At 46.8% G+C, this 22,434-nt stretch overlaps 3 non-coding genes across 3 annotated transcripts; 1 reads left to right on the top strand and 2 right to left on the bottom strand.

Annotated features, from left to right (window-relative positions):
- Positions 1 to 4,275: 4,275 nt before the first annotated feature.
- On the top strand, positions 4,276 to 4,347 carry Trnaq-cug (transfer RNA glutamine (anticodon CUG)). The gene has a single exon. It is a non-coding gene; the product is annotated as a tRNA-Gln (tRNA).
- A 7,132-nt stretch (positions 4,348 to 11,479) lies between these two features.
- On the bottom strand, positions 11,480 to 11,552 carry Trnav-cac (transfer RNA valine (anticodon CAC)). Its single transcript has one exon. It is a non-coding gene; the product is annotated as a tRNA-Val (tRNA).
- Positions 11,553 to 16,836: 5,284 nt separating this feature from the next.
- LOC128106809 (U1 spliceosomal RNA) lies at positions 16,837 to 16,998 on the bottom strand. The gene has a single exon (XR_008216856.1). It is a non-coding gene; the product is annotated as a U1 spliceosomal RNA (small nuclear RNA).
- Between the last annotated feature and the right edge of the window lie 5,436 nt (positions 16,999 to 22,434).

The raw sequence follows: 22,434 nt of genomic DNA, 5'->3' as shown, positions 1-22,434 counted from the left end.
TTTTATAGTTCAGGTTTCCAAATAGGTGGGGTTACAGAAGCAAAACATAAACATAACAAGTTGGTCATAACAACCTCCTGAAGCAAAGACATGGTAGCAAGGTGATCATAACAACTTTTTTGAAACAAAGGCATGGTTGTTTCCTGGAAGAGGCCATACAGAACCATTTGACAGGTGGGGCCGAGCTCAATCCTTGAGTAACAGATTTAATCATAAACAGGAATGAACCTAGTCTGTCTTTACTGTAAGATGGCTCAAGTCGAGGATGGAGGCAGGCTGGTTCAGCAGCAGCTGTGAAGAGAGGAATAACTTGGTGTGAGCACAGCCACAGCAGGACATGAACACTACCATGAGGCAATGGTGCAGGCGTCTCCTACTGAAGTAAACATCTATAGAAGTTCCCAGAGAACCAGGAAAACAATCCAGTTTTTAAAAATTGGAAAGGCGTAAGCAACATAGTGCATAAACCAAGTAAGATATGCTCTTTTCCCAAATAATAAAGTGGTGTGCGGTGTGGTGGCCCACACTTGTACCCCAGCACTCCAGAGTCTGAGTCAAAAGAGTGAGTTCCAGGCCAGCATGGGATTCATAAAAATTTTTCTCAAACACAAAATGTTTTCTCAAACACAAAATGTTTTCTCAAACACAAAATGTTTGCACTATGTGCAGCCGAGTGATTATGCTGATGTTCTCTGTAGTGGTAACATCGTTGCTAGAGCAATTACTTAAAATTCAGGTACCCTGCTACTCTTAGAATGCCCCTGTCCACCCCATTTTGCAGGTGAAAAGCATGGGGCACATGCCTTAGGGGTGCAAGGCTTGATAAAGAGATAAGGATCTGTTGATCTAGAATGGGGCAGAGGGCACTGGTTTCAGGAATTTGCTGAGTCTCACAGGTTTAACAGTGGTATCCCACCAGCAGGTTTAGGTGGCCCGAACCTAAGGAGGGTATCATTTTTGTGTTTATCCATCTGCCACTGATAATGATGTTTATCTGTCCACCCTTGAGGAGGACAAGAACCTGTTAAGGACAGCAGGTGTCCCAAGGTAGGTGTGAACCCCCAACATTTCAGTTAACGATCCTCTACTGGGCTGCTCTTGCGCGGAGAGTGTGGACTCTTCGCACTGGCCAGCACCTCCCGGACGCTGGATCCCGCTGCCACCAGGGACTCCACGCTGGCCACGTTACAGAGGACTCGGAGAAGGAGCCCACGCGCGCTTTAGGGCCAGGTCCTTCGAAGCCCCCGAGCGGCGGCGAGGGACTGACTGGTCACACACCCCAGGTGTGGCTGGAGGCTCGGCAGCCTGCACAGAAAGGAAAACCGGTTTCAATAGGCGCAGAAAGGGAGGGGGAGGAGGACGGAGAAGCGAGCAGACAACCAAAGCAAGAGAAGTCCTCTTGTAGCAGTCTGAAAACCAAAAAGGAGCATTTTTTTTTTTAAAGGAACCTCTGAGAATTATTACTGAAGAAATTTAGGAACGAATGATGCCTAAAAAAACAAACAAAAAACGCACCACCAACAAAACCACCTGATTCTGGTTGCTCCTGTAGCCAGCTGATCTAGAACTGGGTTTGGGGGAGTCAGTTTCAGGAGTTTGTGAGATGACACGGTGGTTGTTTTTCTGGGTTGTGTGCCCAGGAACATGTTAGAATCCCAGTCAGGGCTGGGCATGGTGGTTCACGCCTTTAATCCCGGCATCTGAGAGGCAGAAGCAAGCAGATATCTGTGAGTTCCAGGATAGCCAGAGCCAAATTGTGAGCCTCTGTTTTAAAAGAAACAAAAAATCCCAGTTATAATTCTGTTACTCTCCTTTTCATCAACAACAACAGAAACATGTTTAAATTTACACTTATTTATTAGAGGCACACGGGTGCCTCTAGTTTCCTTTCCTCTCGTAATGCATAAAGTTCATTTCTCTTAAAATGTGACCTATCTCTTGCAGTATCTACTCACAAGCAAGCTAAGCCAATGACTTCTGAGGGGTGATGATTAACCCCAAAGCGTGTATAGCCCCAGTTTCTGCTCTAGTAGATCACACTTCCAGCCCCACCTTACCCCTCTGCGGATTTTTTGTTGCTGTTGTTATTGATTTATTTTTTTGTTTTGTTTTGTTTTTTCAAGACAGGGTTTCTCTGTGTAGCCCTGGCTGTCCTGGAATTTACACTGTTGACCAGACTGGCCTTGAACTCAGAGATCTTCCTACCCGAGTGCTGAGATTAAAGTCATGTGCCACCATACCTGGCTTTGTTGATATTTTTGGACCAATTTCCTAATATCGAACTCTAAGTAAAATCTGATATCTAACTAATTTTGAGGATTTCTAAAGGGTCCATAGACTATCTAAAAATGTGTTATATTTTCAACAGGCTCGTGGCACACATCTTTAATCCCAGCACTGGGGAGGCAGAGGCAGGAGGATCTCAATGTGTTTCAGGCCAGCTTAAGCTCTATACTGTCTCAAACAAACAAACAAGCAAAAAAGTACTCTTTTTTTAAAAATAAAAATAGTCACTAAATAATGCTTACATAGTATATTTAATTTACGTAGGAAGTGGTATCAGATAAGAAACGGTGTGTGGGTTTGTGATACATTTCCGTGGTAGATTAAACCTCGAGCCTACAAGAGGCCTTGGACTCATCTTCCGCACAGAAAACAAGTGGCATTTTACTGTCTTTGAGTAAATAACATGCATACAGACGCATGTTATTGACAAGGTTCTGTGAAACTGTTGTGACATCCCCAGAAACCCACTACGACTTGGTATAACACAATCATAGTTATCTTCAAATAGTGTGTGACATAGAAATCATCAAATTTCCTTGTTAGCTGGGTTGTCATGGTAACGGGTTCTCACCAGATCTTTAGCCATGGCCCTGCTAAATCCCTTTTCCACAGAGTTCATTGATTCAGTCAATGGCTTTCCCAAGCATCTGCCAACCTAAACTGTTTCTTCTTCTAAGAAGTTCATGGAATGGATGAGATCCTGGATAAGCTCACCAAAGCCCAGTGTAAACAGAGAACTGGTTGTGCCTGTCAGGAATCCCAGTGCACGGTCGGTCGGCTCAGGCGGGAAGACAGGCAGCTGGAAGCTAGATCGTGCTACAAAGCTTGATTTTATGTGTTTCCCTAGCTCCAAACCAAACAATTCAGACCAGAGATAAACAAAACCAGAGACTTTACCAATCATAAAGGACTAACTAGGTCGTTTCCACTCTGAACAATCAAACATAATTTTTTGTTTTGTTTCTCATGATCACTTTACAATATATATATACATATATAAAAATTATTATATATGATATATTATATATAATTTTATAACTTTCCTCCCCCTTCTAAGTGCAAAACTGCCTTCATTCTGCCAGGATTATAAATAAGTGAGGGATCAAAGAAATTTAAATTAAACCTTAGCGAACACAGGCTTATCTTTAACACTCCAAGGCTGCCTGGAGACCGTTCTTGCAATATGCACACATTACTATTCTGAGATACAATATTGATTTTTATCTATGTGTTTTATGAGGCTTTGGATACATATAGTCTATGGCTCTCCAGTGAGTGATTTGGGTACCTTTGGATGGTATCTACTTTAAAAAAACAAAAATTTTCAGTTATGATAAGGAAATTGGAATGGAATCAATCAATGGCCAGCTCTCAGAAATCAGTGTGTCTAAAGGTCCGAGTGAAACCTTCTGCCTTGGCTGGCACAGATGGATTTCAGGGAAATGTGACCTAGTTTGAGTGGTTTATAACCCTAAACATCTCTAATTCTTATTTTGTTCAATAAATACGCATGGTGCTTGTTTGTTGGTTTTTGCAGAAAAAAACTTAAGCCAAACGAAGCACACATATGTGTATGAAGAAATACACGAAGGTCCCTCCAGACCTTTCTATCGCAGCCTTACGTTCGTATGTTAGAGGTGGGTGGTGTGAAACATCCTAGGTACCAGTTGTCTAAGGAAAAAGAGAGGAGGTCCCAGATCACACCCTTTCACCTCTGAGCCTCCTTGGAGGAGGAGGAGGAATACAATGACGGGAAAGAAATAAACCCCTTCGCTCTGGAAATTTCATCTCAGGACAGAGAGTAGTTTAAAAGAAGGGAGAGCACGTTGCTTTTGACGGGGGCTCTTGTTTGGTTTTAAGACCATAGGAGACTTGACTTTAGTTTCTCATTTCCTAAGGCACAGATAAAATAAAATACACAAATAAGAAAATGGATAAAGAATCTCTCTGACACATCCAAGAGGATGATACAGAGAAGCGGCACTTGTAGGTTCCATGGTGTAATGGTTAGCACTCTGGACTCTGAATCCAGCGATCCGAGTTCAAATCTCGGTGGGACCTTCTCTCCCGCAGAGGGAGAACAACCCTTTTCATTTCATTCCTGTGCTCATGCAAGATTTGAGTCCAGCTGCCCCTTCCCGGCGTCCTGCCGGTCCCCAGAGACCTGAAAGTCCTAAGTTCTCTTCAGTGAGCTGGGGCTGGGAGGCCCCAGGGCTCTCTGCTCACTCTCGGAGGTTAGCTGGTCGGCGTTTTGGTGCAGGTTGCAGCCGCGCTGGGTTTTGGTTTACTGATGGTTTGGGTTGGGTTGTGTCGGGGTTTCCACAACAGCGGACTCAGCTTACGTCCCTCAGGATGCACTCGGAACGAGGTCCGAGCGTGGCCTGGGTTTTGCTCTCGTGGCTCCGGGACTGGGAGGGTGAGGTTGCTTGGCAGAGCGCTGGCAGAAACTCCCGGTGTCCTGGCGGGTCTGCAGAACGTCGGGTGGAAAACGGGAAACCCGATAACTGTGGTTCAACGGCTGCAGGAGCGGGCTGAAATTTCAAAGCAGGAATTAGAACCGAAGGAATGCAGGCAGCCTGGCTCCAGAAGACGGGCTCAGAAGCACCGGGAGAGGAACGCAAACTGTAATTAAAAAAAAATAAAATAAAATAAAAAAAAATCAAAAGAAATGGGAATCGTTTAAAAAGACTGAATGTAAAACCAAATGACAAGTTTAAAACTGTCCCAAATCCTCTCTGGTCCTTTTGCCTACTCAATATTATTTATCTCAACAGCTGCTCTGCCAACACTTTCATTTCAAACAACATTCTTTCTGGATCTGTGCTCTCAATAAGCGTTCCTCTCACTTGTCCCACATTCTTTCCGTGCCCACCCCACCCCCGGGCCGCCCGGTTAAACAAACAAACAATTACATTTGACAAATACATAAAGAACACCTATAACCACAACCTAAAATTTACTATGGCTACCTTGACATCTTTTTCGTCCAATCTGTCTTTAAACCACCGTTGATGGCTTCGGTCATCAGTTTGGCTGGATTATTAGGTACCTAGGGCTGCGGAAACGCGTGGTGTCTATCAGTGGGACCATTTCCAGAAAAGGTTGTGTCTTAGTTAGCCAAATAAAATTTAAGTATTCAATATCAGACAGAAACGAGTTTGACGTATTGGAAAACCAAGCATCCTTATTGGGGTGTTTTGGTTTGTTTGTTTATTGACTTATTTTACAGAGACAGATACTCTTCTAATATCACAAATCCCACAAGGGTTTTCTTTGCTATTTTATTTTTTAAATATGAAAATATGTTGTCCTAGCTGAGTAAATCAGACAACCGTCGTGGGTAGGGATGGATTTTGTTATAGGCGTCGTCTCTTCCAATCTACATCGTCAGACTTCCGTGATCATCTGTGTATTCTGCAAACACAGACAGATTCTTCAGATTTGACAGAAAATACCTGGGTGAAAACGTCCTCGGAATGTTTAATGGATCGCTTTTAGCGTGTAGAGTCAACTTTACACCGAAGTATATCTCTAGGTCAGGCTCCAGGAAGAGGCAACTCCTTCCGCAGTGACTCCTCGGGACCGGGCGGGAAGAGCCCCGGAGGAGGGCGGGTGGGCAGCGGCTCCTGGAGCAAGGCCACCGGCTCTCCTCCTGGAGACAGGCGCCAGCTGACGACTTTCTAGATTCAAGTGTCTGATGCTCCTTGGAACTGAGCGCCCACTGTCTAGGATACTCTGCAGTTCCTGGGGCTCGCCGGTCGCCACAGCCTCCTGGGGCGGCTATTCTGGCTCTATGGCTCTCTCTGTTCCACACCCCTGTCGTTCACGACCTGAAGAGGCTTCATATTCAAATTCGACCTCATCAACTTTTACGAGTAGACTGCTCAATGGGCGTTTGGAAGCTGTGGCTGAAGGTGATCCTTGAGACACCGGCAGGGCAGAGGGCCATGAAGCATGGTCTCCACTGTGTGAAGGCTGCAGCAGTCTTCAGGTCGCATCCTCTCCTGGAACAACACACTCTGGGGCGCTAGCCAACAGCGTTTTTCAACTAATCTGGTACTAAGCAACTATTTTTCCACGTTTTCTTCATCTTCCTGGATGTTAAAACTGTTGATATTTCTCTCACAGGTTCCAAAGTTTTGTTAATTTTCAGAAAAGTTGCCGCATCCCCCCTGTGCTTCCTGTGTGTGGTTTCTGTTTCTCTCCTCAAGTGCACTAGCTTCTGTCACCTCCGTCATGTAATTAAGTTGATTGAAATTGCTTCTGTAATAGTCATTCCTCCAGACTCAGCATTTACTCCCTCATTGTTCCTGTCTCCAAGATTTCCTATTTTAAACTTGATTACAGTTATATTTTCCTGTATATTCTCTTTCATTGTGTAGAAGTGTACCCAGAGCCTCGCGAATGTTAGCCAGGCTGTGATAACCTGAGTGGGTCAATGAGGGAATGGCAGACCCAGAGAAAGAAAGCTGAGTGTGTCAGGCCAGACATACTTAGGGTTTCAGCCGGTATCCTGGGAGACAGACAGAAAAGGGAGGGGATCCGTTAGGCTTTTTGAATTAGAACGCAGAAACGGGAAAGGCTTAATGGAGAACAACAGTACCTGGAGTAGCTTAAAGCAGGTGCCATAGGGAAGAGGTCCATTTCTCCTTTCCTGAAAGATGGATAGCATCTTGATTATCTAAACTTTGAACACTTCCCAGGACCGAGTTTACAAAACATGCTTCCCTGACCAGGAACCAAACCTGAACCACAGTGAAGAAAGTACCAAATCCTAACCAGTAGACCAGGGACAGAATCCTAACCAGTAGACCAGGGACAGACTCCTAACCACTAGACAGGGACAGAATCCTAACCACTGGACAGGGACAGAATCCTAGTCACTGGACAGGGACAGAATCCTAGTCACTAGACGGGACAGACTTTTTTTTTAACAGACACTTTTTTTTTTTTTTTTCTTTTTCGAGACAGGGTTTCTCTGTGTAGCTTTGCGCCTTTCCTGGAACTCACTTGGTAGTCCAGGCTGGCCTCGAACTCACAGAGATCCGCCTGGCTCTGCCTCCCTAGTGCTGGGATTAAAGGCGTGCGCCGCCAGACACTTTTTAACAGACACTGTTCAGGGACTATTCTAGGCGATGGAATCTTCCTTTACCACTCACCTTCCTGACATAACTTGATCTGTGATTGGAACTTGTTGGTATTCTAACCCATTACAGTTACTGGCATATTGTCATCACAAAGTTGTTTAAGTCTGTACAGTTTTATTTAAGTGCACTGTGGATTCCTACTTGCAGTAGAAGTTCACAAAGACAAAAACACTCAAGTCATGACTCTACATCTTGAAAATGGGGTTGTCACTTTCCAGAATTAATCAGTTAATTTTAGTTTCTCTGTATTTCAAGTGACGGTTTAGATCCCAGCACTTGGAGCCTGATGGGTCTCTGAGTTTGAGCCTAGCCTGGTCTACAAAGTAGTTACAGCACAGAGAAACCCTGCCTCGGAAAACCAAAAGAAAAGAAAAGAAAAAAGGGTTTATGAAAGAGCATCAGTGAGCAGTAGGGCAGTGTAAGAGGCCTAAAACCCGGTAACTGAGGATCTTACATGGACTGAAGGAAAAGAAAAAAAAATTTAAGGAACAGTGATCGAAAATTTTCCAATTGTAAGGAGAATTATTAACTCACTGACCTAAGGATTTGAACAACCCCACTCACCAGACACCCGAGGAAAATCACACCTACACACATAGAATTAAATGGCTAAAACCTGTTGGTAAAGAAAAGAAAAATCTCAAAATGAGTCAGAGGGATAAGTGATGGTAACACACAAAACACGAAGATCAGTGGCCCGCCTTTAAAGGACTGGGAGAGGGACATCAAGGGGAAGCCCTGCAAACGCCAGAAGAGCCAGCCCTCCTGCACCACACACCATGAGAACTGAGTCCTCCAGCTGGAAGTGGTTGCTAGTAGGTGTGAATCTGTGCACACTAAGAATGAGGAACAGTGTAAAGGGTGTCCACATCAGACACCACGCAAATAAATGGGAAGCAGAACATCTGTAGTCTTGTCATTTCCACACCCTTAAAAAACATCTGACTCACTGGCGGCAGTGGCGCACGCCTTTAATCCCAGCACTCGGGAGGCAGAGGCAGGAGGATCTCTGTTAGTTCAAGGCCAGCCTCAAACCTTGTCTCAAAAACCAACAAAACAAAACAAAACCCGAAACAAACAAACAAAAAAAACCCATCTGACTTTAAATAAAAGTAATAGAGGTGGATTGTAACATCTTTTCTTTTTTTAGTTTTTTTTTTTTTTTTTTTTTTTTTAGGGTTTCTCTGTGTAGCTTTGTGCTTTTCCTGGAACTCGTTTTGGAGACCAGGCTGGCCTCGAATTCACAGAGATCGTGGTATCTTTAAAGAAAAGAAAAAGCAAAGCATAATGCAATAGCCCTTGAAGGTAGACTATGATAAGTTAAAAATGACTAAATTCAATTGAGTCGTTAACGACTCGGTAAAAACAGGGACAGAATGACAGCTAATGAGCCAACAAAAGAGGCAACTGTTTTAATTTAACCACTAGCATTGGACACTTGCTCTCCAGGACTCTGCCCTACGGAAGCACTTGCTCAAGCGACCGCGGAGGTGTGCACAAGATCGGCTGCTGTCCTTAATTATAACAATGAAACACGGAACCAAATGTCAGAAGTCTACGGAAGAGGGACAGACAGTAGTTGCAAAAAAACGGAAGGAAATCTTACCAAATTATAGTCTTGGTTCCCCCGGCCCACACAACTTAGTTTGAGAACCTGAAAAGAATTTCGCTTTGGCTTGTTCTGTTTGGAAAACAGGACAGTGTTGAGAAAGCAGAACAGTGTTAATGGAGAGAAGTACTGAGAACTCTCAGCCTCATGGAGGTCCCCAGATGGGCTCGAACCATCAACCTTTTGTTCAGCAGACCAACGCACCGACCGATTGCGCCACAGAGACAGAAGACCAGAAGCGTCCTACTCATCTCTATAAGAAGAAACAAATCACGGCCTCCGGCTTGGCTCCGTGTTCCCTCTCAGCGCATGTCCCAGTGCTCTCGCTAGGCGGCTGGAGGTAAAGCGTGCTGTATGACCGCGTGCGTGCATTGGGAAACAGCAACAAAACCCAACACCAAAAGATACACGAGTTAGTCCCAGTGGGCCTAGGAGAGGGCCCGGTACTACCAGGTCTCAGATCAGAACCCACGTGGGCTCACACTTAAACATCACGAGGCTCCCTAAACACGAATTCCCTTATTTTTTTGGTGGCCTTTGTTTTTTTAATTTACATTTTTTAAAAAAATCAGCTTTACTATGGTGCAGCGACAGAGCCTCGTCTTCCTCTGGGGTCTTCCTTTTCTTCGTCCCATCCGAACACGTTTCTCTGGACCTGGCCGGTGCCTCTGATACTTGCCCCACTTCGTTTCACGACTCCCCCTTAGTCCTCTCGCCTTTTTCCAGCTCTCACCACCCCACTGGCGGCCGCCGAGCCGGGCTGGCGGGCGAGGAGCGGGAGCTCCATGTCAGGGTGCTGCTGGTCAGGAGAAACCTTGCATTTTCGGTGTGTGTCTCCTTTATGCAGAAGTTAGCAACAAGTCCTGCCCCAGCGCCCTCGTTCCGGCTCCTGGGTGGAGAGCAGCGTGAAGAGAGCGCTCTGGAGAGACCGCGCGTGCTTTGCTATTCCGTGTCAAAAGCAAGAGCATAGGGAAGGGGGTTGAGGGGACAGAGGAAAAAAAAAAAACCTTATTAAATAGTATCGGTCTTGACGTCGGGAGGTCGGGAGACTATAAGGAAATGAGGAGAGACGTGGGAGAGAGCTGAAATGCCCAGCCTAGGTTTTGTTTGTTGTTTTCTTTTGGTTGGCTTGCAACTCCTCACCGACGCGCTGGAATTAAGGGAAGGAACTGCTACGCCCAGGCTAGCACGCGGCTTTTCTTCTTCTGGTTCCAGCAGCCAGAGCCCACAGGGTGGAGACCCCCTCACTGGGCGAGTGCCTCCGTGTGGTGCACGGGCCACGGGCCGGTCTGCAGACCTCGTCCTTTGAAGAGACACTTGGGACTAAACTCATTCGCACAGCACGACGTTCGTTCAAAACAGAACTGGGGCGATCACGGTGCGCCCAGATTTTTCCAGGCAGGGCTTTGCACCCTACGGCCCCTGAGCTGGAGAGGCCTGACCCGACAGAAACCCGCAGAGCAGCGCCACTCCCCACACCCCAAGTCAGCTGCACAGAGCGCACAATACCTGACCCAAGTGGGCCGGGCGTGCGGTGGGGGGAGCACAGTCAGAGTGGGTCTCAAAAGCGGATTGTTGCAGTCCGCCAAGACCATAAACGATGCAGCCGGAATCCCCGCATGTGGAGGAGCCGCACGGATCAGGACCCCCGGAGGGCAGTGGTGTGAGTCTCACCGAGGAGAACCACCTTGTCGGCTGTGGCATTCTCCCCGCCAGGTAAGCGGGAAAGCTGTTGGGGACACTTTCAAAGCCTCTTTCTGTCGTCCTGTTCCCTGAAGCTCACGACCCTCCCTCCAACCCGAAGGTCACCGTGACTCCGAGTTGCTCCGTGCAGGAGACTGCCGTGACATTCACTTGTCGAGGCGCTGTCCCGTCAAGCAGATCACCGTGGAGGTGAAGCTGGGCACGCAAAGCTCCCCACCATTTCACCTGCATACCCCCCCCACTTGCGGCCTGCGCACGAACATCGGCTCCCTTCGCCGTCCAGGCCCATTCTCACGCCTCTCACCAGTACTGAAATCCACTAAGGACCCGAACTTCCCATAGTGCCACGCCAGCGGGTTTTCTAGAGAACAGCGGATTTTCAGCCCAGGTTGTCATAACAAAATATCAAAACCTACATTTTTAAACAACTGGAACGTTTTCTTTTCTAGCAGCTGTGGTTCCTAGTCCCAATAAGGGGTTTTCTTCATTTAAGGACACTGACCTAGTCCTGAGGGTGGAACTGTCATGACCTCGTCTAACCCTGATTTCCTATCAAAAGCTTCAAAGGCTTTGGGGAGTCCAGCCTTTCACAGATGCATTTGGAGCCACAAACCATCCAGTACTTACAACCAGCACGAGAGAGAGCCCAGCGGGGGTTTTCCCTAGTGTGCAGATCATAAACAATCACCATATGAAGGGGCTGTGATTCCGGTTAAAAAAAAAAAGAACCGTCTGTTTCCGCCCGGTTTCGAACCGGGGACCTTTCGCGTGTGAGGCGAACGTGATAACCACTACACTACGGAAACCACACGTGGGGACAGCCCTGAGAGACGTCGTGGAAGTTGCGCACCTGCCATCTCCATCGGTTTCTGACATGAAATCCAAAGGCATTTTAAACGTGACAAGCAAGCCCCGGGGCACACCTGGGATCCCTCGGACAAGCGGACACGGGGTCTTGCAAGCCTGCCCACGCTGAACGCGCAGGCCCTGGGGCCGCACACTGCGGGCCGGAATGCTGCCCCTCACCAGGGTTCGAGTTCATGGACTGGAACTAGGTGGTCTCCTCCGAGGGGAACCGGGCATCTGGGTGTGCCCCAGCCTCTGGGCACCTCGCTACGTCCCGCTCCTGGGAAGCCGGTGGCCGCAGGGAGGCTCCCCCGCGCCCCAGGGCGCCAGCGACCGGTCGTTCTTGACCCCGGAACTAAGCTCGATGCGTCCACCCCGAAGCTGTGGGACGTTTCCTCCGGCCCTGCTCTCTCCCCTGACTCAGTGGCCCTGACCCCACACTCCTTCCTCTCAAGCCCCACCGTTAGCGCCTCCACCTAGCGACCCGGAGTGGGCCACTCGGGTTCCGGCTGCGGTCATTCAGTCTGTGCAACTCAAAATCCAGTACTTAATCACCTTACAAGTTAAGATAACTCGTTTTTTTAAAATACCAACTATCAAGCCAAGCCAAGCCACAAGTCCGCAGCCTGGATTGTACTGGTTTGAGGACCCCGCCGCCAGGTCAGGTATAAATGAATCACTGGGAGACTTTGGAATCCCTAACACCGACCAGAACTTCTTTGGTCTTGAGGTTCTTTTTTCGGACGACAGCTTTAGTTTATTCTTTACAAAACTGGAAGCATCTTTTGTGTTTTCGTTATTTTCCTGTTCAACTGGCTTTGAATGAAGTGAGAATTTTAACCCAGTACAATTCACCTTAGAGCAAACTGCCAGAAGGGCAAAGAGAGGCTGAGGCTGAGATTGATCAATTAATCCATCAGCTTCGCGTTCCATTTTCTCCAATCCTGTTTTCATCGGGAGAGGCACGGCCCGTCTTCCTCCATAGCCAGAGACTTCCTGGTAGCTTTACATGGAGACATTTGGAGAGACCTTTCTCCCCTACCCTTCACAGCGTGTCTCCCCACTCCCGCACCCACCGAGAGAGGTCTCATCTTCAGCGGCGTCTAGATCCTTTGGGGTCCAACATAGACAAGACAGGTGGCAGATGTCCATTCTGCTACCTAAGCGGGAAGGGCACGGGCCCCGAAGACCACAGACCCTCAGCTGTGCCCACCTGCATCACCCGACCCTGCAGGTTCTATAGAGACTTGGCCATGAGTCTCTGCGGGCTGGAATGGCAGCGGTATGCAGTTCTTCTCCAGAGAGGAGCCGTTTGGATGGAACGCTGTGCTTCCTCTTGCTGGTTCTAGGAACAGACCCAGAAAATCAAAGATAAAGGGTAACGATAGACTAATTCAACGACTTCCAGGGTAAATCTAGACTCCAGTTAAACTGATCTCCAGTGCCTTTTCCAGCCTTTGTTCAAAATTAGAGTTTCCAAAAGGAGGGATTGTGTAGACAAAGGTCTACACACTTAATAGAAAATGCTTTGAGGAAAAGAGCAGCGCCTTTGATTTTCACAGAAACTCAATAAGGATGAGAGTCCAGGACTGGGAGACTGCCAAGTGCATTGTGGAGTGAAGTCTGGAGATGAGTTCAGGGCCCTGGAGCCAAACCTTGATAGTTTTCTATCCTGGCTGTCTCTCTTCCTGCATCCTCCAGACTCCTTTAAGATGTTGGGGTTCCTGAGGTCTTCAAGGTCTGCCCTTTCTCACCCTGATTAACACCCCCCCCCCATCCTTAGTGTCCTCCCACACTGTGACCTTGCAGAGGTGGGCGCATCTCGAGGTCAGTTGTGAGAAGTGTCCTGGACAAGGCAACACCCTCTGCCACTGTGGACACTCCGGACCTAATACTGTTCTTTAGTAATGCTGTGTGTCTCGTTGGTCTGACTTTGAGGTACTCTCTGAGTCTTGGCTGGGACCTATCCGTTATTCCGGATATTTAGATCTGTTGTTTATTCTTAGTTTTCAAGTAATGAACAACACATCACAATAATAAGTGTCTTTAAGTGAGATGTTTACATAGTGTTGAGTATCTTTGTTTGAAAAGGTCTGCCATGTTTACCTCAGCCTGGGTGCCTACACACATGCTTGCCACAGAAAATATTCCATATGTATTTGTTGAAAAACAAACATTAATTTAGTGGACTTTCCCTAGAGGTAGAAATAAAAACCATCTCATAGCTGGGTGTGCTGGTGTTTCTCTTCTGTATCAGGAGTTCAAGACCATCCTTGGGCTACATGGCCAGTTCGGGGGCGTGGATACAGTCCTGGACTTAAATCCTGATTCTGCACTTACAAACTGCACAGTAGTTGGCAATTTACTCAAGCTGTTTATATTCCGGAATACTTATCAATAAAACATCAGTTACAGAACTAAATGAGTAGACTTTGTGATATGTAAATTTGCTTTAAGAGTTTGATGAAAATATAGCATTTGATAAATGTGAGTCTCTACCTCTATTCCCACCAGTCTCTGAGGGATGATTGTCACAGCCACACAGAATGCTTACTAGAAACTGAAGAAGTTCTCAGGAATGCGTATGTTACACAAACCACCCTGTTAATTTACAGAAAAATGCAGAGCTACTTGTGGGATCAGAGGAGGCTCTGAATGAGTGAGGTCCTGAGTGGCAAAGCCTTCCCCAAGTGAGGCTCAGGGGGGTGGAGAGGCCTTCCTCAGGGAACCGTGTGCAAAGGCTGGATGACAATATGCAAAACATGCCCACCATAGCTTTCTACGCCACACCCATGATATTCGTGGCCTGGAGTCAGCTTCTCTCCACAGACTGTCCTACAAAGATCAGCTAACGCTGTGCCCTGAGCCAGCTGTGTGCCCAAACCCTGCTGCCCAGTTCAGCTGTATGCAGTAACTGCTCCTGTTCTGTTCAACTCTGTGACAGACATGTGAGCTTTCTGGGTTCTGAGGTTTCTCCATCCAAGAGCCCAGACCACTGGATCCCAGCTTTCTGTCCATTCTTCCACTTGTCTGTCTCCGTTTCATTTCTAAGCTTCACTATGGATTCCTTACACAGTTAAACTGTGGCTTTGAATATGATACAAGAGTACCTGTCTCTTCTTGCCTAGGACCCTTTTATCGATTTGACAGAAATCAGAGACTATTATTAAGAGCTTAAGTCTAGCAGGCAATTTTACCATGATCCATGACATAGGGTTAGAGAGAGGTGCAGGAACTTCTCTATAAATCTCACCTCAGGCACTGAGATGGTTCAGCTTCCACTAGAGAAAGAAACATCTAAGGTGTTCAGAGTCCTACACATTCCTGTCAATCTAGAAAAGAGACATCACTCACAAGATTTCCAGCCAAAGTACGCCTGAAGAGGATGTATTTAGTGAATGCACGTGTTGTTGGTGGGAGTGTGGTGGTTTGAAAAACAACAGCCCCCAGAGCGAGAGGAACTGTTAGGAGGTGTGGCTTTGTTGGAGGAAGTGTGTCACTGAGGGGGCGGGCTTTGAAGTCTCTTTTGCTCAGGCTTCACTCTGTGACACTCAGACCACTTCCTGTTGCCTGCGGATCAAGATGTAGGACACTCGGCTCCTTCTCCAGCACCATGTCTGCCTGTACACCACCATGTAGTACCATGATGACAATGGACTGAACCTCTGAGAATGTAAGCCGCCATTTCAATTAAATGCTTCCCTTTGTAAGAGTTGCCATGGTCATAGTGTTTCTTTACAGCAATAGAAACCCTAACCAAGACAGGGAGTAAGGTCAAATTGCTCTGAATATTCAGTTAGTAATTTTATATACTTCTCCAAAAGCATTTTAAGGAGATCTTAGAGCTCTACAGTTAACATAGGGTACATTGGTGACTTCATCCTGAGGTGGAAGTGTGTGAGCACCGTCTTGCCTGCTATAAGACATGGAAGAGACTCCTCAGACTGAGTAGAAGACTCAGTCACACCTCTCCGCTGGTCCTTCTTCTCTAAGACCCGAGGTAGCCTGGTCTTCAATTGGAGCATTTTGTTATGAAGAACTTGTTACAGAAGAAAAGTGTCTAGATCCAGCTTTTCTCCAGTGCTACCTAAAAAGAATTGAACTAATATTAATTTGAAGAAGTGAGGTTATGGGAGGAGATTGTCACAGGGATGACCACATCAGCAGGATCCACCGGGAAGTAAAGATGAGGGAAGGCTACACTGTATCCCTTTGAAGAGTCCCTCCTCAGCGCTGAGGACCCGCTCAACCCGTTAGAGAAAGATGGAGCAGGTATGGGGAGATGCCACTGCAGGACGAGGAAAAGGAAGGCTGGCATGTGTATTAAAGAAGAGGGCAGTCGAGTGTAGTGGCACACACCTTTAAGCCTAGAACTTGGGAGACACAGGCCTTCCATGAGTTCAAGGCCAGCCAGGTCTACACAGTGAGTCCTTGTCTCAAAATAAGTAAATCATAAAATAAAAGGCAAGAAAATGATGAGGATGAAGACAAATAAAATTTAAATTGGGTGAAAAGATGAAATTTTAAATTCTTACACTTAAGATAAAGGGCATAGGGAATGTCCCTTTGGAAGTCAGGGATAATTTTATATTTTGAAACTTTTAAGAACCAGTTAGATATTTTTAAAAATGTTTGAGAGCTGGACTGTGGTGGCCTAGACCTTTACTCCCAAGCGCTCGGGAGTCAGAGGCAGGTGGATCTCTGTGAGTTCAAGGCCAACCTCGTCTACAGAGCAAGTTTCAAGACAGCCAGAGCTGTTACACAACGAAACCCTGTCTCAAAAAAGAAAAAAAAAAAATAGTTTTGGATGCCAGCACTCAACTCCCAAATCACTGAGAGGTCAACCTTCTGCTGGCATTGCACAGTATTTAATGTGTGTGTGTGTGTGTGTGTGTGTGTGTGTGTGTGTGTGTGCGCGCGCGCGCGTGAGCATATTTCCTCCTTATCCAAGCTTGCTTGCTGCCCAAGGGTTGCTCAGCCAGATTCTCAGGACTACCTGCCCGGAGGTGGTACCTCTCCACCCCAGTCATTAACCAAGACAACTCCACAGGCTTGCCTACACTGCAGCCCAATCTGACGACGGTTATTTTCTCAATAGCTTATGTCAAGTTGACAAAACACCATTTTGCAGACTTACAAAAGAAAACCATTTGAATTTCTAAGATAATTGGCGTGTACTTCCAAAGTTAACAGACGTGAACCATAAGCCACAACGATCAGTCTACTATTTCCCACAATGTTGCCAGTGGAGAGCGCGGACGCAGTCCCCACTACCACAAATTCCGCAGTCGAGTTTCCCGCATTGGGGGAAATCGCAGGGGTCAACACACCCCAAGTGCAATGGATGAGCCTCGCCCTGGGAAAACCACCTGCTTGATCATGGTGTCTCCCCTGCCAGGTAAGTATGCTCGCCTCCCCACCACACACCGCTCAGACACCCCGGACCTGCGCTCTCAACACACGGTCACTTCGCCGCCAGCGATCCGGGCCTCCCCGGACCCGCGGGCGATTCCCGCGCTCCGCTGTCACCCGCGGACCCGCGCTCCCTCCCACGCCGCGCCAAATCCCTCGCGTTTCCGCAGCGGGTGCGGACCGGCAGCCCCTGCGCGCCCCTCATCTGCATAGACCACGCCCCCGACTGGCACCCAAGGGTGACATCACACCCCGCCCCTCCGCCACGTTGTCTTGGCGAACTCTCTTGGTCGCGGAGAGCTGGATGGAGTGTTGAAGACCAGAGACAAACCATCTTGAATTGTCCCCAAACCCTAAACAGCCGTGGACTGCCCACCGCTGTGGCCTAACAGCCTTGTGACTGGTGTTGGTGAGTTCGAACAGACCCCCAGCTCCCTCCAACACCAAGTCGGAGAATGTCGTCGGGGAGCCCGGGAGCCAGCCCTACCGCAGAGGTGTCCCCGCTTCGCTCCAACCTGCCTACCTCGTGTCTCCACCCCTGTATTTTAAAAAGTTCTTGATGTGTGAGTTTCTTTGTTCTCTTCTACAGAAACACCGTGAAGCTGAGACTACCTGGGGACATGGTATTTGGGGTGACCCAAGTCCATGTTCCTGGTCCAGGGGACCCATTGTGCCCTCTCTGGACCTCCTCAGGCTCCTGCATACACACAAACACATAAATACAAAATAAATAAGTACTCTGTTTTCTGTGTTGTCTGTGTGTGTGTGTGTGTGTGTGTGTGTGTGTGCGCGCGCGCGCGCGCGCTGACTGGCGTGTGGAGGCCAGTGGACACTTTGTGACAGTCGGATCGCTTTCTACCGCGTGGGCTCCGTGGATCAAGCTCTGATGGCAACCGCCCTTACCGTTAAGTCATCTCTCTGACCCCTTAAAATCTGTAGGCCTCTGTCTAACTTTGTCTGTATCTGTCTCCGTCTCTCTCTGAAACAGGGTCTCTCAACATAGCTTGGCTGTGCTGGAGCTCGATATGTAGACCAGGCTGGCCTCGAACTCAGGAGAGCCCCTGCCTCCTTCCCAGTGCTGCAATAAAAGGTGTGTACCACCACACCATGCTTTCAAAAAAAATTTAATTTTTAAAAATTAGAGTCTTAGCTTAATCCCAGCACTCGGGAGGCAGAGGCAGAAGGATCTCTGTGAGTTTGAGGCCAGCCTGGGCTACAGAGAGAAAGTTTCAGGACAGCCAGGGCTATACAAAGAAACTCTGTCTCAGAAAACAAAACAAAACAAAAAAAGAATAATTGTGGATGGGTTATATGGCGACAGTTAGGTTTTTGTTTGCTGAGACAAGATCTTGCTCTGTAGCCCAGGCTGTCCTTGGACCTGCCATCCTCCTGCCTCAGAGTCCTAAGTGCTTGGATAATAGGTAATGCTCAGGTTACAGGTGCGTGCCACCAACCCTAGCTCATGTTAGGTTCCGAAAGGAAGCCAGGCATGGTGGCACACACCTCTATTCCCAGCACTCTGGATGTGGGGGCAGGAGGACCATGGATTTGAGGCTGCCTGCGTCCCAGAGGGAGATGGTCTTTTTGTTTTTAAGGGTTGGGGTGTAACTCAGTGGTAGGACTGCCTGTTATGTACATGCCCTGGGTTTCATCCCCAGCATAGCGAGAAAGTGAAACTCTTTGTATTTTAGAAATTAGAATGGCCAGGTGTGTGTGGTCCAGGTGGCGCCTGATTCTGTGAGCATCAGAAAGTCATTTGATTACTCATGACAGAGCTTGAATCTTAAGTGTCTCAGAGGCCCTGTTAAAAAGCCTCAGTCCCAGCTTTGTGATAGGGGAGACTTGAGGGCCTGTGGCCATTGGATATCTGCCCTTGGTGGGGATAACGGGATCTCAGCCCCATTCTCTCCTCTCTTTGGCTTCCATATCATGAGATCAAGTTTTGTTTCAACACACCCTTCCACTAAGGCATGCCTCTGCCCCACCATGAAAAGCCTGAAAGCCACAGGTCTACCAGATCATGAACAAACTTTCCAAACCTGTGAGTCAGAATAAACTTTCTTCCCTCAAAAACTAATTTATATTCCTTCAATGGGGGCAAAAAAAAAAAAAAAAAAAAAAAAAAACCCTTAAAACTAATGGATACACCAGAGAACTAACTGTATACTAATAACTAAGCCTTCATTCAAATTGTAACTAATTGTTACACAAATGATTGTTAATTTTTGGCTTCCATAGTTGCCAGAAGCCTTCATTTCATTCTCCGGGGATCCCTGTCACAGATCACATATACAGTCACTGCCATATAACGACAGAATATCTTTTCCCTCCTTTCTGCAGCCCATTTAAACAATTGTAAAATTATTCCAACGCTGGAGACCTTCATTGCACTACTGGAGGCCAGGGCCCTATTTTCTTTCCACTCTCAGGCAGAGGGCTGTATTGATACTGTGTTCATAAGGGAGAGTGTGTATGGAGAGCATTCGTGTTAGGGATATATACTGACACCTGCTGGGCCCATTGGATTTTTATCCTATGGAAGACAAAATGTGAATCATTTTCAACACAGCAAGAGTCAACTACCAGGAGGACCCAAAACAACACATAACCAACACCTTAGAACAAATCAATGCCAATCAAAATAGACCCACAGACTGCATTAGCTGCCATGTGTCACCTCACAGAGAACGGAAGAGTGCGGGCCACTGCTCAGCACGGAGCATCCCAGAAGTCCACATGCACAGCACTCATGGGAGAAGGTCTGACAGTGGACAGATAGAGATATAAAGTTGTTACCAAGTGGTGGCAGCCGTGGAGGCCTTTAATCCCAACACTCAGGAGGCAGAGGCAGGGGGTTTGAGGCCAGCCTGGTCTACAGAGCAAGTTCCAGGACAGCGGGGATACACACAGAAACTCTTTCTTGAAAAAACAAACAAATAAACAACAACGACAAAAAACCATAAAAAATAAACCCAAAGTACTCGAGTCAAAGACAAAGGAATGAGTTCTGTGGAGTTGTTTCTGTACCAGGTGTCAAAAGGTGTGGAACTCTATTGACTATCATATCTAAGATGGATAATTCATCAGAAAAAGCATTCCCTCCAATCGAGGGATAATGTAAAGATAGTATCATAGTCAATTTTATGTGCCAACCTGGCTAGGTCACAGTACATAGATATTTGGTCCAACAAGATGCTAGATGTTTTGGCAAAGGTATATTTAATTAAATTACTTACTACTTTTTTTTTTTGAGACAGGGTCCCTCTACATAGTCCAGGCTGTTCTGAACTCACTCTGTAGACCAGACAAAGGTGTATTTTCAATGAGATTAACTTTTAAATTAGTAAATGCTAAGAGAAACAGAATGTGAGTGGGCTTCATCTGTAGTTGGGATTTTCTTTGGGCCACCAACCAGCTCCCAAATAAAGATACAGAGACTTATTAATTATGAATGCTCAGCCTTCGCTTAGGCTTGTCCCACTAGCTCTTTTAACTTAATTTAACCTGTTTCTAGGTATTTACATTTTGCCTCGGAGCTTTTTTCTTTTTTTCGAGACAGGGTTTCTCCGTGTAGTTTTGGTGCCTGTCCTGGATCTCCCTCTGTAGCCCAGGCTGGCCTCGAACTCACAGAGATCCGCCTGCCCCTGCCTCCCGAATGCCAGGATTAAAGGCGTGCACCACCTCCGCCTGGCCACCTCAGGGCTTTCTACCTTTCTTTCATGCTGTATGTCCTACTCTGCCACTTCCTCTGTGTCTGGCTGGCCCCTGGCGTCTCTTTTCTTTCTTCCTTGAGCCTAAGTTCCTCCTCCCACTTGTCCTCCTTGCCTGGAAGTCCCACCTATACCTCTTCCCTTGCTGTTGGCCGTTCAGCTTTTTATTAGACCAATCAGGTGCCTTAGGCAGACAAGATAAAACAACAACACATCTTTACATCATTAAACAAATACTCCGAAACATTCATCCAATCACTTGAAGGCTTTAATAAAAAAATAAGGTTGACCTTCCCAAAGAGGGAATCGATTATATATATTATATAACATACTTATATAATTCTAACATTGCATTACTAGTCCTAGAAGACTCACTTAAACCAAAATGCTTCACGAACGCATTTGCCAAGTCACACAGCCACTTTTGGATTTGCCAAGCTCCACAATTATGGGAGCCAGTATCTTAAAATAAATATTGATTGATCAACATGTAGATTGGAAAATTCTGAATAACAGAGCATGTTATACTGATTCGCTCCAGTCATGGACAGAAGAGGGAGAGGGGGCACAAACATTAGGGGTCAGTGACGCGGTTCTCTTTTTGGGTAAGATGGTTGGATACGAAGCTACTCCAGGAGTCACTCTGGCCGGTCACTAGATCTAGCCCTGGTTGAACAGGCCACCAGAAAGTTACCATCATGCAAAATACCTTGAAGATGTAGCTGATGGGCAGACAGGGAGATACCCTACTTGGTCCTCATTGTGTGTTGTGTCCCCCCCACCCTCTTCACAGAAGAGTAACACGCTCTTAGAATGACATTCCTAGATGTATGGAGAGCGGTTTGCTGCACTAGCAGGAGTTGAAGTGTTTTTGTTGTTGTTGTTGTTTTTTAACAAAATAAATTGGAATGTAAATTGGCTCCCCCGTCTATGGAAAGTAAATGCATAAGGTTTGTTGCTGAGAAGCACATATACTATAATCTCTTTGGTATAGCGTTTGTAAGTCTAGGCTCAGTCTCCTAGAAACACTTGTACAACTGGCAAACGATATTTGCACGAGAATGTGTGAGCATAAAATTACAGAAACAGCTGTATTGTAAAAGTAACCTGTATAGGAATAGATAACGGGACAGCAGAGGAAGAGGCGGAGTTACTTGACTTTTAAAAAGATTTGTAATGTACGTGTGCATAGATGCCTACGGGGTCAGACGCTGGTGGGTTTTGGTGGTGACAGCGTGGTGAGTCTGGAATAGGTGTTGAGAACGGAACTTGGGTCCTCTGCAGAAGCAACACACATCCTTATCCATTCAGCCAGAACTCCAGCCTCATGGTAACTTCTTTCAAGTGCTGGAGATCAACCCAGGGCTCAGGAATATTAGGCAAGCACGGTCATGATGAGCTTTGCCTTTCCTGGTAGCAATATGGGGTGAACAATCACTAGAGCCAGCTTGTCCTGTAGATAATGTCGTCTGTACCGTTATATTCACATTATAGTTGACAGAAAAACAAAAACAAAACAATATTGGTACAGAACGTTTCCTCTTGCCCAAGACCACACAGAAAAGGCTCACTCGAGGGCGGGGCGCCCCGTTTAGTTTACAGCAGATATAATCACATTTCCCAGGACGTTTTACCTTAGAATAAGAGGCCACAAGAGCAAGCAAGTAAATTAGTAAGAAAGTCCTGTCTCATTGTAGGCTTAAACATAAAAGCCACACGA

The sequence above is a fragment of the Peromyscus californicus genome, unplaced genomic scaffold (assembly GCF_007827085.1).
Source record: "Peromyscus californicus insignis strain IS unplaced genomic scaffold, ASM782708v3 Scaffold_9__1_contigs__length_137607984, whole genome shotgun sequence".
In the NCBI taxonomy this organism is placed as follows: domain Eukaryota; kingdom Metazoa; phylum Chordata; class Mammalia; order Rodentia; family Cricetidae; genus Peromyscus; species Peromyscus californicus.
This window is presented reverse-complemented; position numbering and strand designations above follow the sequence as displayed.